A 14,509-nucleotide genomic window follows, 5' to 3' on the forward strand; every position below is an offset into this window, starting at 1 on the left:
TAGTTGTTTCTGATAGTAGCCTCCTCTTCCACATTGCCATTTCTTTTTCTTTTTCTTCTTCTTCCCTTTTCTTTTCTCGCAGCACTACTCTTGATACCCTTTCTGCTGCTGCTTTTACCCTTTCAGCCTCTCTCCTTTGCTCCTCAGTTCGTTCCCTTATTTTTTCCAATTCGTTCTTACCTTCTTTCCTTTTCCTCGCTCTCTCTCTCTCCTCCCTCTCGAACTGCTTGATCAATTCATTCTGCTCATCCCTTAATTTTGCTAGTTGTTCCTCCAAAATCTCTTCCTTTTGTCTTAACAGCTCTTCCCCCCTCATTTCACTCTCCCTGGCATTATCCTCCTCTGTTTTCCTTACTACCTCCTTCTCTTCTCCTGATAATGGACCTCGTAATTTTAATAATATCTGTGCAGCTACCCACTCATCATTTCCTATTTCCACAGTCTGGTCTTCTCCGGTCCACCCCTCCCCTGCTGGCACCTTCCTATGAGCTACATATGGTGGAGGGCTGTATGCCGGGTTCGAGTATCCCTCAGCCGCCCTTAGCTGTCCTCTTTCTATTTCTCCTAATTCTCTTAAAGGGTACAACCCCCTTCCCTCTGTTTTCATTCCCTTTGCTAGGGGTATATCGTTGCTCGGTTCCTGTTTTATTTCATCTGTTTTATTATTCTTTTCTCCTCCTTCTCCTCTGTTTCCCGTGTTCTTTTGGTCCTCACTCCCCTGTTTCCCATCCTCTCCTTCCTCCTTAATCTCTTTGTCTTCCGGTATTTCCCCCATAGTGAACATTCCATTTGGTCCTGGTCGGGACCCCTGGAACATCCTCCATAAGTTAAACACCTCCACGTGGTTTGCCAACTTCTTCCCTTTATATGTATTGTGCAGATGGTTTAATAGTGAATGTTGGACATATGGATTGAAGCTACCATTAGGCGGCCACGGTGTCAGCATTTTGTTATCCGTCCCCTGGGTCCATTCTATGCTATACTTAATCAGTTTCTCCCTATGGGGTGGCAGTGTTGTGCATATGTGTTGTAGTGGGGTAGTGAGGGTGTTCCCCCACCCTCCCGATCTTGTCCCGTATGACATAGTAGCGCTCCACTTGCTACCCTTCCCCTATCTGGTAGCAGTTTAGCTCACTAGTAGTTTACAATATACAGCCTTATATCGTTACCTGGCCCCGTAAGTTTGGGGACTTACGATAGTCCGCTAAGGAAAATTATATAAAAAATATAGTATGTTACATTTGTATATTTTCTCCTGTCTTGCTTTCTTTATACAACACCCTTACGGCCCCCTGCGGTCGAGGCGCACGTAGCCCCCTGCGGCTGCGTACCCCTTATAACGTTCTTATACAGTCGTCCTAATTTCACGTGCTCCTCCCCCTTCTACACTTTGCCGTGGCCGGCATTCTCCGTGCGCAGCCACGTTCCCTGTTTCGCCTTTCCCCGATCAACTCATTTACCGTTTATCTCCGTTTCCACTCCCTTACCACACTTCTCTTCCCCATCACTCTCAAAACGGAGGTGCCTTGTGTTCGCGATATCCTATGAAAGCCCTACTGGTGACATCACCGATCTCTTCGAGCTACTGGTAAATTCTTCATATATTCTTTAAGTTCAAAATACACTTGCAATCTACCCCCGTTACCCTTACAGCTGTCTTCCTGTCACTCCTGGAACAAGGTAATCAAATCAATAATATAATCGGACTGCGCACGCTGCGTCGCCTCGCGTGTGATACGCCCCTCGACAGGAGGGCTTAACCAGCCAATTATCTTCCGTATTGGGCAACTAACTAGCTACCGCCTACAGGGAAACGTCATCTACCTATCGAGTGTCTTGCTCGAACAATAGGGATCCTCATCTACTCATTGATCAATAAATGCCAAATCGTAGGAAACCACACACACACACACACCCTTACACGTAGTCGTGACCTAGGCCAATCAGTGTCTACGAGCGGCCGCACGTGATGTTTTCGTGCTCCGCCCCCTCCCTTCGCGTAACGTAGCCGACTGCCCTCGCACTTGTTCGGCTACCATTCATTCCATTTCCAACACTAAATTGTCAAACCTTCGCCGCGCACCTGTGCAACACCTCCCACCTCCCGTATTTAATTCCTCCCCCCTCCCTCACAATTTCACATTGCTTGTTGTGCGTGGTATGCTCACCAAGTTCTCTTGATGCGGGGCCGCTCGACTGCGTGCACCCCTCCAAGCGGCTCGTCACCTCCCCTCGTCTGGACCACGTCTGGACACTCGCCAACCGCGGGCGGGATACTTCTCAACTGGCTCCCGAGGGCCAATATCCGGATTGCGCTGTCCGGTCTTCTCGCAGCTCCGCGATGGTCCTATGGTCCTCAGAAGGGGGCGACGGCAGAGGGGGCCACGCTGCCGGGCCTCCTCGCAACTGGAGTGCCTGGAAAAAGCAAAAATAAAAAAGGCGGATCTTAAACAGATCTCAGCAGTGCCTCCAACTTGTCGGGGGGAAAATTCTGCTGGGGTCGGCCGGGCCGTCCGCAGACCTCCGGGCAGGGAGGCCCCAACTCCTCCCGTATATCCCAGAAGAGATAGAGTATGAGACACACACAAGAAGCAAGGTGACTCTGCTGTTTATTATACAAAAACGGCAGGGATGGGTCAAGGATTGTATGCGTCCGTCCTGACACACACACAATCGTGGGGCTCGCAGGCCCTTTTTACCTTAGTATGACGCGCTACTTGCGTCACCTTAAAAAGTTAGCAAAAAACCTATCGCCACTCTTAATTGGTTGCTCGAGTGGTAGGGTTAGTATAGCATACGTATAGAGAACAATATTAGTGGACAAGGGTTAGTCAGGTGATATATCTGGGTTGTCCCTACAATTAGATACATGAGAATTGTTACATGAAGACTCCTGATGATTGGTTAATGTTAATGGCGTCAGTGATAAGAGCCCCATGTTCTGATTGGTGCGCCCGCGAGCTTCCCAGCCTGGGACCAACGCTGTTCCCAGCTCTCGGTGTACCTGTCATTTGCAACAATGTTTCACTATGAGTACGTGCAGACAATGTGAGGACTTATTCATGAGCTGGAAAGCCGACTACTCCCACTGTCGCAGATGTCCATTGAGCCTTTTAGGTGTATCTGCCTGTGTCTTGTAACGAGGGATCCAGACTCCTTCTTTCTCCTGGGCTTGGCATCCTGTCAGGTTCGGCTTGGTCACGTGAGGTGGGACCGTGTTTGAGGCAGAATTCTGCACAATTAATATTGTTTTTCCACTGTGTGCCTGGTTTAATTTGCAGGTGCGACTTTAACGTTGGTGCGCAGTGTGCGAGGTTGCAACATCGTGCCCTTGATGGTCTGCTTTTGGAATGTGGGTTTGCAACATTACGACCTTGGCTGTCTGCTTTCGCCAGGCTCATTCTGCAGGATCAGCAACCTGACTCTTGTTCTTTTAACGTCCATGGGAGCTCTTGCTTGCGGCCTACTTAGGCCTGGTGTATAGGTGGAACCGTTTGGTGCACAGGCGCTTTAGGTTATAGTATCATATTGTCTTATGACCAGTATCGTGTCTTCGTTATATTTTTCATTATGGCACCTGGGTTTAGGAGAAGCGTAAGCAAGCTCTTTAGATGAGTTCATGATGCGTCTTGCGTTTCTGCATTTTGAGAGCCTATGTGGAAAATAATAAAGATGCACGTCCGTGAGTATGTCTGTCGCCTACGTCATAGCACTGAGTATATTCTTCGTGTAGATTGGTGCGGAAGTGTCCAGTGTGTATATTGGCACAGGTGTGCTGACGGTTGGCTAGGTCGTCATGGCATCTCTAACGACGTGTAGGTTTTAGTCTAGTTGATCCGTGCCGCAGGTATCGGCATGGGCAGGGCGGGCTGCTGGGCAGGCAGATGGACACATCCGTATGTTCCTGTACCAGGGTATTTGGTCGTCTGGTAGATGGTCAAACTCTTCTCGTGGCGGGTGTCTGGGCCGTGATCCTTTAGGCCAGGCGCGAGAGGGGAAGGACGGGAGCCTGTTTTTCCATTCTCCCACTTCAACATGTTATTCGGCAATTCACAGGTCGCCAAGTAGGGATTTCTATAGAAACCATTCTTCTTTTATATTCTGCAAAAGTGCGCCCTATCCTCTTCTGTAGAATTGAGATTTGGGGTTTCACCAATACGCTGTAGCATTAAAATGCTTTGAGAGCTCTATATTGCGTAATCTGCTTTGCATTCCCCAAGCAGTTTCTACTGAATACTTATATTTAGAATTCAAACTCAATGGTATTAGGTATGACCTTATTGTGAAAACTGTAATGTTTTATGAACACCTACGAAGGTTACATAATAGAACAATGATGGTGAGTTTTTTATGTGCTTTTCTTGAGCTTGATAACTGTAAATCATTGGGGACATTAGGCTCATTGCTTTCTCTCTAGTCAAAGTGGCATGTTGGGTGCACACACTTGTCTTAGGAGGGGGAAGTGTATGTTGTTAAATCTCGTTTGAAATCGAGACTCACTGTAAGGAGCTAGTTACCCTTTACACCAAACAAAATAGTGCTTTGTTTTGTGGTTATATCTCTACCCACTTAATTAAACCATCTTATATTGTGGCTTATCCTAGCAACTCTATAGCCAGACAATACTTGTTACTCAAGTTTAACATAAGCGAAGCATTGATCACCAAAGGTGCGTGCCTTGGCATAGAATGAGAGGTACGATACTGCCGACTATGTGGCACCTTAGCTATTGAAACCATCGAACATCTGCTGATTGAATGTAAGAGTCTGCAACAGCTAAGGTTTAGTTATCTCAAATCTTACAACAGTAGCTTCAACAGTGCCGATGTATCCTCTTTATCGTCACTGTTTGTGGAGGGATGGGATCATAATTTGATATATTATATGATCAAATTTTATTGGAAATGCTGACATTCTTAAATTGTTATCTTTGTGAGTTTTAATATTTTAGAGAATGGTATTTTTAACTAATATGTCTTGTAAGGTTTTAATTAATTTGGTGGTTTGAGAGTTGTAATTAGATACCCCATTCTTATGTTTTTATTTTTATGTATGTCAGCGGATGTTTCTTGATTTTAATTTTTCATGTGACTATTGTATGTATTGTATAGTCAACTTGTAAATTGTTTAATGTTGTATATACAAAGCCACCCAGCTGTAAGCATAGAAATACATATATATCCATTGATATAATAAAATATTGTATCTATGTATTTATTGCTATTAGGGTAAACAAAAAGGGATTCTTTAAGTAATTTTGAGTCATTTGGATTTCTCTGTTAAATTGGGTTTTGCTGTAATTTGAATTAATTTAATTGTTTTACTGTATGTGCTTAAGGTTTATTTTTTAACCAAATGGACAATAAATAAGAATAACAAATATTTAAAAAAGATTGGCACTACTGTACCCCAATCCTTTCCTCAGGAGCCAGAAGAGAATGAATTCACCGGGATACTGTGCCTCAATAACTGATGGTGACAAATCATAAAAGGTCTACCAGGGGTCCCAACAGTGATCTTAATGCAAGGGGAGCCCATCAGCAGTATCTTGCCATATTGAGGACCTCCCTTACATGCAGTAGCACCCTAACATTTCGGAGCAGCATCCTACTTTTCTGGCAATATCCCAAAATTATTGTTACTGTGTTAGCCCAGGTCACTGGGGTCCAGAGCTGGAAATAGGAAACATCTACCGGGGAACCCTCTCCTTCTTGGAGGGGCAAGGCCGTGGGGAGGAGGGGGCAGGGCCGAGGGGGCATAGCCAGAGGCCAGGTCACCCAACACAGTTTCTCTTCATAGAACCCAATGCTGGCGGTTTGCATAAAAGCAAAGAACATTATGGGAACAAAAGAAGGACCACAATGTTTTATTTGAAACATGTCTTCTAGTGATTCCGTAAGAAACCATTTTTGAGCAAAATGTGGAAGTTGGACTCTGCTGCTTTCATTGCTCACAATTCTCACCCTAAAATGTAAATCATAGGGAATGTATACCAGTTTGGACAGCTGCACAGTAGGTGAGGCTTTGGCTGTTTCTGTGTTCAACTATCCCTCCGTAAATACCTCCCCTCCCGAGCCCTTCGCTCCTCCACTTCAAATTCCCTCAGGGTCAGTTGTTTTTTAAAGAAACGAGCTGGGGGAGATCTCTGTCTTCGGCTCGGGCCTCCCTTTGGAACAGCCTCTCTAACACCTTGAAACTTGAGGAGAACCATCTCTGGTTCCGGAAGCACCTCATGACCTTCCTCTTTGCTTCTGCCTTTGCCCCTTTTCTCCCCTGCTGACCTGTTTTCTCTCTCGGCACTGTGCACCTGGCCACCCTCTGTCCTTCTGGCCCAGGTACCTGCTCACCCTGCCTCCCTCCTGCACTGCCTCCGGGCCACCCATTGCACTGGGATCTGTATCTGTACCCATACAGTCCCCCACTTCTCTTCTGCACTTATCAGATAGACACTATCTGACTAATCATGCACTTGCCACTTGCTGCCTGCACTACCACCATTTTCATTGCCTGTATTTATTTATTTATTTATTTCACTTATTTATTCTTTTTCTCTCCTCTGTTTATGCACTTTCCACTTCTCCCCCTTCCACGCACTTTCCACATTTTCCCTTCCCCATGCACTTGCGCGTTCTTTATTTCACTGGGCCCAGTAGGGTTGGTCTTTTTGGTCTTCCTTGTCCCCCCCACCCCTTCTTGCTTGGTCGCGCTCTGAAGCACTTGTGTACAAGCGATGTAAATAAATGATCATATCCCCTGCCAAGTCTTCTGAGAGCGGGCTGCTCGTGCATCAGAACAGATCCGGAGGTTTCCTGCGCTAGCCCCCTGGGAGTGTGGACAGAGCAGCGCTCCAGCAAGACAAACTTTGCAGGAGCACTGACTCGGTCTGGCCCATTGCCTACCCATGCAGGGAACGCTGCGAACTGGGGTATGGGTATTAAGCAGCACTCTGCTAGTATTGGCAGAAGCCTGGAGCAACTGAACCACAGTCACATATTTAATGCCACCCTGGCAAATGCTGGCTGCTTCTTGGCATGTGATGGCAACACCTTGGCATTTGATGCCAGCAGTGTTTTTAGCATTTTATTTCTTAGACCAGGAATTGTGTTGGAATATTCACGGGCATAAATTAAATGGATATTATATCTCCTTATATAGTGTCTGTAGTTGGTGCTTTTTCACCGGCTACAAAAGGACCCATCTACTTATCGGCCAGGCGATTTTTCTCCTATATAGAAATCTATGGCAGACTTGGCAGTTTACCCCAAAGAAGTTCTGTTTGGGCCACATAGCGGTGTTGCCCTTTTATTACGGAGTCGAGCCATTCGCAGATGCTGAAACACGTATAGGAAATTAGGCAACCTATAGTGGACAGAACTCGGAGGATGTCTTACCATAATATCAGGTCGCAGTAAAATGAAGGACATGGCAAGTTCCTGTACAGTGAACCGCGGTGATGTGTTCAGTTTAGATATAAACGAGAATGCAAGACAGAGCTGTACAATCAGTGGCGTATCCACAATTCAGGACCCTGCGCGTAGTTGGGCAGCAAGCAGACCAGGTATATCACTAGAGAGGAGGGGGAGGAGAAGGCCTTTGGCCTTTGGGGGAGCTGGGTGATTTTTTATGCCTGGATGGAGAAGCTGCTCCTTGAAAGAGATGCCTTTTCAGCTCCTTTCTGAAATGCAGGAGTGATTGGTAAGATGATGTGAGGCTCATGTTGTTCCGGATTCAAGATGTGTAGCATAGGAAGCTGCGTCCACTTTTCTGTGGGTTTTGATTTTGACGTTTGTCCTTGGATTGTGTTTCAACGATGTTAACTTTTCTGCTTTTCTGTCTGAGTTTCTGGCAGACATGCACGTTTCTAATGGACACACGTGCAGGACTTTAAGTGGCCCCGGACAAGCCGGGAACTGAGGCGGGGCTCTGCCGGGGCTCACTAATCTCCCTTGGTAGCCCCGGCGGCTACAGGACAAGGCTTTTTTTTTCTAAAGCCTGAAGCTCTCGCTCATGTGCGAGAGCTTCAGGATTCCAAAAAAAATGTCTTTAATCCATAATGGTGGTGCTGCACCAGCGAGGCATCCCTTCAAGCATGAGATGCCCGTGGGCCAGTGCCACCATTGTGGAAGAAAGGTGAGGCTGCTGGAAGCAGAGAGCAGAGGCCTTTTTTCTAAAGCCTGAAGCTCCCGTTCATTTGTGGGAGCTTCAGGCTTTATGAAAAAATGTGTCGGCTTCCAGGGGCCTCACCTTTTCAGCCATAAAGATGACCCTGCCCCTCCCCAGGCATGATGCCTGTTGATGGGCAGCACCATCATTAAGCCTGAAAAGGCAAGGCGCTGTCCCCTGCCATGCAAGCCTCCATCGAATAAATGCAGATTTCAGCACCCTGATCTGTACAAAAGGCTGCATTGCTGAGTTGTCTGTAGCCCATGGAGCCACGGGTGTGGCCTAACAAGCCGGCAAGCAACCCCCCCACTGCTAGGCCTTGATGAGCCCCCGCTCATTTTCTAGTGCCATTTAAGGCACTGATCGGGGCTTTAAGTGGGCCGTGGCTGGCAGTCTCCAAAAGGCAGGGCTGAGCCGGGGCACTGCCAGGGTTCCCCAGTCCCAATGCCATGGTGGGACTTTTTTCCGCCACTGCCGCAGCCACAACGGGACATTAGCCCGCTGCCATGATCAAGACAGTTGTGACTGACAGAAGCGACAACCACGGCGTCACGCAAACTGCAACTTCCTCTCGTGAACTGCAAGGGGAATTTGCAGTTTGCGGGACACTGTGGCTGGCACTTCTGTCAGTCACAAAGCCTCTCCAAAGGGTAACTTCCGTTCGTGACCCCTCGTGAGGCTTACAAACCTTGCGAGGGGTCACGAGAGGAAATGACACAACCCCATTGGGCAGATCAGGCGGCGTCGTGCCTGCACCCCCTCCCCAGGTCACCGAGGTATCTTTGTCCATCAACGAACCTGGGGGCTCAGTGATCTAATCTGCTCTGCAGTGCACAGAGCAGGTTAGATCATCGCCCAGCTATGTGTGTAGCCCCCAGCTTCGCCTAGGGACCAGGTTAACACATGCAAAGCTGGGGGCTCGGTGATCGGTGCCTTTGATGCTCACTATATTTCAAAACTAGAAGTGTACCTCTCCGGGATCACATGTAGCAGCTATAGCCCACGCACTTTTCCAGAAGCTTATACATTCTACAAAGCCTACGTAGTATTTCAGATTACCGCCCCACTCACTCTTCGGCTGTGCCATCTTTATCTTGCCAAGCACCCGGAATCTACCTGCTTAGCGACATGCTGTGCTGTGCCTGAGCGGGCTTATTGCAACTCTTCAGTCACACAGACAGCTGTACCTGCTCACTGAGGGCATTTAGGAATGCTGGGCCATCTCCAGCACTAGGCATCACCAAATCGTCACTTGCCTGACAGCTTTCTACACCACAAGGACAGAGTTCAATGTGGCCCTAGAAGCCCAAAGCAGGGTGGTACTCTTGAAATGGATTCTGGTATTTGTAGTCTCTCAAGATTGGGGGCGGGCGGTGTCACAATTGTACACATCTTGCCTAACATATTTCTAGGTTTATATAAAATGGCTTGAAAAGTACCCAACCGCACTAAGATACACATACAAATATATAGATCCTTATATTTATATAGTTGTGTGCATACCTTACTTTTCAAGCCATCTTTTATAAAGCAGAGCATTGTTGAAAGCCGAACAGGGGGGTGAGGAGGAGAGATGCTGAGCGCAAGTGAGTTGTGACTATTTGCCCAGGATGTCATGGGGCAAGAGTTCTTGCAATCCCGGAGACTGCACCTCACCAGGTGATGGGACCCCAAAGCGATTTTCAAGTGGCAATGATAACATATTTTTGGGTACGCCACTCCCATGGAAGGGATTTAAAGTAGTATTAATGTAGAGTGGAGTTTGGAAAAGTAGCAGCATGAAAGAAATTGCACAATTTTTAAACTATTATTTTGAACATTTCCTTTTAGAGGAGTTCAACTGCCAGCTCTGTCCCCTCTGAACCCCACGCCCTCCTTCTTTGTGCCACGCCCATCAAATGTTAGAACACGCCCACCATGCAAGCCATGCTGCCAAATGAGCCCCCGCCTTCACCCCCACTTAAAGCACTCCCTGAAGTACTGGATTATTTGACGAACTCCAATGACTTTAGTCAACATATTTGAAACAAACGTGTTTACATGCTTTGTTTGCCCTAATGTAAAAGGGGTGAGAGCACGGTCTTTCCCCAACCAGCCTACCACTCCTCATGCCTCCCTATTATTTATGTGAAATTACATCAGGGTTCGTTCCTTGGACGAAGCTGTATTTGCCCCCAAAGGAACAATTGCAGTTAAGGCCCCGCCGACGCCCATTGCAGGGTTTAGAAGAGCGGGCCTGTCGGTGCGAGATCCCAGTGCACCTGAGCAGGGAGACTGAAGCTGGGGGACCCCGCGTGCAAGCGATCTGCCCAATCGCCTACCTTGCTCTCACCCCTGCATCAGGTCATCCATCACTCCCTGGGACCCGCCATCTAGCAGGGCAGACGGGAAAGGCCCTGCAACACAGCTGGCTTTCATCACCTGCACATCTGGGGCACTCAGCAGCTCAAGAATGCTGACTTGTGATCAAAGGTGGAAATAGTCTGACAAAGGAGACTTGGCAACACGCCAGTTCCACCTTCCACCCCCACCGCCGAGTGCGCGATGCATCGAGTGGGAAGAACAGTGTGTCACTTATAAACAACGCTCGTGCCACGCTCCAAGTCTGCAAAGGGACTGCGCCCACGCCCTGTGATGGCCCTTGTCCTGTGACTGGCCAGGTTAGGCAAGGGGAAAGGGCAGCGCTGAGTGGCCGCGCTGCTGTTCCACGCGTGCGCAGGGGGTTCCCTCTCCTGCCCACTCACACAAAGACATGGCCGCAGCATTTGGCAGAGTTCTTAATTGCTAGCCTCAAATGACGATGGCACCGTGTGTTCGTTACATGAAATGACCACACACACATCCAGCGCAAGGGGTCCAAGAGATGTCATTTGTGTACAGGGGCAGGACAGGACCTGCAAACGATCCCCTTAACCCTTCATTTAGTCTGCTTGCTGTCTCTGCAGCCCCACTCGTACCACATCTCCCAGTTTTGGAGCTGTGTCGACACTTCCGTGATTGCTGCCATCTCTTGTCTTTCACCCTCCAGCCCATCCTCTCTTGACACTGTTCCCCTTCTTCCTCTGACATTTTTCCAAACGCCCGTCGCTTTTCTATCATTCCCTCTTTCTCACATCCACAGTATTATGCTTCTGTTTTTTCCTTTCGACTCCCTCCCTTCCTCCTGTTTTCCCTCATCGCCGTCTCTCTTTCCACATACCGCCTTCACTCACGTCGCTATTACCCTCTAATCATTCCCCCCTCTTTGCTTCACATCTTTCCTTCAGCACTGCCTCTTCCTCTTCTCCTCCCTTTCCATATTTTTGACCTCACCTTCCCCTACATATCTACGGCTGCCATCTTTCCACAAAGCAGGACATTTCCTTTCCACGTCTCACCCACACCCCTTCCACCTTTTCATTGCATTCTCTCGATCCTCTCTGCTCACCCCACGCTTTCCTCATCTACCATTCGTTTTCTCAGTTTTCTCATTTGCTCACCTCTTCTCTTTCCTAATATCTTTTCCCAACTCCCCTCTTTTTCTTCATTTGAACTCCCCTTACCTCTTTCCTCATCTCCCCCTCACTTCCTCCTGACCGCTTCTCTATTTCCAGGTGGCCTCTTTCTCTTCCTAAACGTCTGTTTTTGTATGTCCTCATCTCCCCTTTCCTCTTGCTTCATCTTGCCCGTGTTCTCTTTCTTCATCTCCTCTTCTCCACTTTACATTAATCCCCTTCTCCCTTTCTACATATGACCATTTCTTTTCCCTCGTCGCTTTCTTTTTCATAACCATCTCCTTCTCATCTCTCACAATTATTATCACTGTTAATTAGGGCCTCTTTTCTATATCCCTCTCCCTTGCCACCTTTCTCATTTCCCCATCCTGTATGCTCCTTGCTCATCAATGCAGTGTTTCCTTTAAGCAACTCAGTTGTTAAGACCTACAAAACTTTGAAGACAAGAGTTTAATATCATAGTTCCAGATCTGCCTTCTTGAGCTACTTTGTCATCTTGGCCGACTAGTAGCATCTTTTTTTCACAACGCGATGATACCACTTGACTGTGGGCGAAAATGTAAAATAAACATCACGTTATTGGTAATATAAGAATTTACCGAATCATAACCTCGCTATATGAACTTTTGTTGCGCGCCATCACAATGGAATGAGGTCCTGATTTCAGGTAGTCCAATTGAAAGCCACTGTATTTTTAATACATTCCTAGCTATCCATTGAACAGTTCGTTTCAGGCGGCTTAGAATAGCCAACCTCCAATTTTTGTCGGATTTCTGCACATTGCTATCACTTTGAATAATAATGTATTCTCTGTTGCACTCTGCAACTGGTGCTCATAGGGAGGGAATGTGCAATTGCTCTGGTACTTACCACTCTGGCCTCTGCCAGAAGGAAACTACTTCTGATTGCCATTTCGAATGATGATAAACTAGTGGTGTTATCCTGTTTCAGAAAATTCCATGGATTTCCTAGTGCTAGAAAAAACCCACAAAAAGAAAGTCTGCTAATCACATTGGTCATTATCATTTCAAGGGTCAACTATTACTCTCTATATATTGCAGTTAGACCAGTAATGGGGTAAACAAATCACCTCTTTATTGCTGTTTTATTGACTATATAAGATCATTTGAAATAGGTGCAAGAGCTATCTAAACTCTGTAATTGGGGTACTGATCCTGGCTCGCTGAGTATGACCCAATTATTGTATTCCAACACATGGTCAGAAGTGCAACCGGGAACATCAATACATTTTATAGATCTGTACTGGCCCACAAATGAATGAAACACGCTTGATCATTGGCATCACTTTTATTTAATCTTCATATTTTGTATATGTCATGAACTTTAGTTACAGCTGATCTTTAACCACCAAAGATAGCTGGAATACCTATTTTCATACTCGCTGGTGATACTGTCATTGTGTTTTAGACTCCCTGGTCGCCTAAGGGGGATTAAGGCCATATCTGCCAATTTGGATAGAAATAGATTAAACAACTAGTCACAACAAAAGGAAAAGTTATAAGGGTTGTTTTTTCAAAGAGGTTGTCTAGTTGTTGGGTAAATGTTAAACTGTTGAAAGCCTCCGTTTGCTGATGTCTTGATACAAGGAAATATTACAAGCCCTTGAACTCTTGAAGGGAATATTTTAGAAGGTTATTAAGTGGAAAGCAGCCAACATGAGTGATGGCAAAACGACTGGTGCACCCATTTTTGACTTGCAATTACGACATTTTATATACACAAATTGTATGTTTTTGTGTGATTTAAAGTAATCAATGAAGGGGTTCTTCTTCTTTTGATATTTAGAATTACTCTACTATAGGATCCTTTGTGATTACCTCCACCACTCACGTGAATGTTCATGCATTAAATGTGATATATTCCAGTATTAAAGACACAGATGTGGGCTCACCTCTGCCCAGTATTTGGTCTGATCTGACCACTTCTTTGTACCCTTGCATGTAAAAGATCTCATTTATATCCTCACTTATATCCCCCAACCAAAGTTTAAGGTTGAGGCTGACATGATCACATCTATTGTGAGGAGAAAACAAATCTGTTTTTCCACTCTGGATTCCTCTAGCTTGCCCTGTATAGAACCCTTTAATGGCTTCTCATTTGAATTTCAGGATTTGTTAGACAAACATTCCCCAAGAGGTATTTCACATAAACAGGCTTGCAATGCCCAGTGATTTGCTCCTGAATTTAAAAGCCTTAAGCCGGTTAACAATAAAATAGAGTGAGCACGGTGCAAACACCATTGAGACAGTAATACGTGCAAGTACTTTCAGCATTTAAATATCTATACGAATGCCATTATGTTAGCTAAAAAAGGAGTACTGGGAGATTAAGATTGAAGCTACTTCCAATGAATCTCAGACCTTCTTTTAGCCTGGCTAGTTCCCTTATTTAACTCTCAATATGTCTTCCTCCCATGCAGAGAACTCAGAATATGTGTGGCAACTGTAATTAATTTTTCTCTGACAAAATTGCAGCCATTAAAGAGAATGAGAAATTATCTGATACCTCAGTGCCCCATATGTCAACTCCAATTCTTTGTCTGGAAGAACCCTGTTTTTACTTTGTGCAATGATAAACTGTTACCAAAACATGGCAACAAAGTCAAAAGACTAAGCGAAACATTGTTTCTCAGTACGGCCAGCCTGAAGGACTTGTCAGTTTCCCCCATAACAATGAGTCAGTGGAGTGGTATTGTATTGTTTATTTATAAAGGGCCTATACACAGGCAAGTATGATATGATTGATTATATATAACGTGCTTAATACCCAGAAGTTTCTAAGCACAGACCTGGGAAGCGAACCTGTGTTGCTCCGTGTCGTCTTGCTTCCAA

This window comes from Ambystoma mexicanum, chromosome 10 (genome assembly GCF_040938575.1).
Source record: "Ambystoma mexicanum isolate Mex_15411 chromosome 10, UKY_AmexF1_1, whole genome shotgun sequence".
NCBI classification, from domain to species: domain Eukaryota; kingdom Metazoa; phylum Chordata; class Amphibia; order Caudata; family Ambystomatidae; genus Ambystoma; species Ambystoma mexicanum.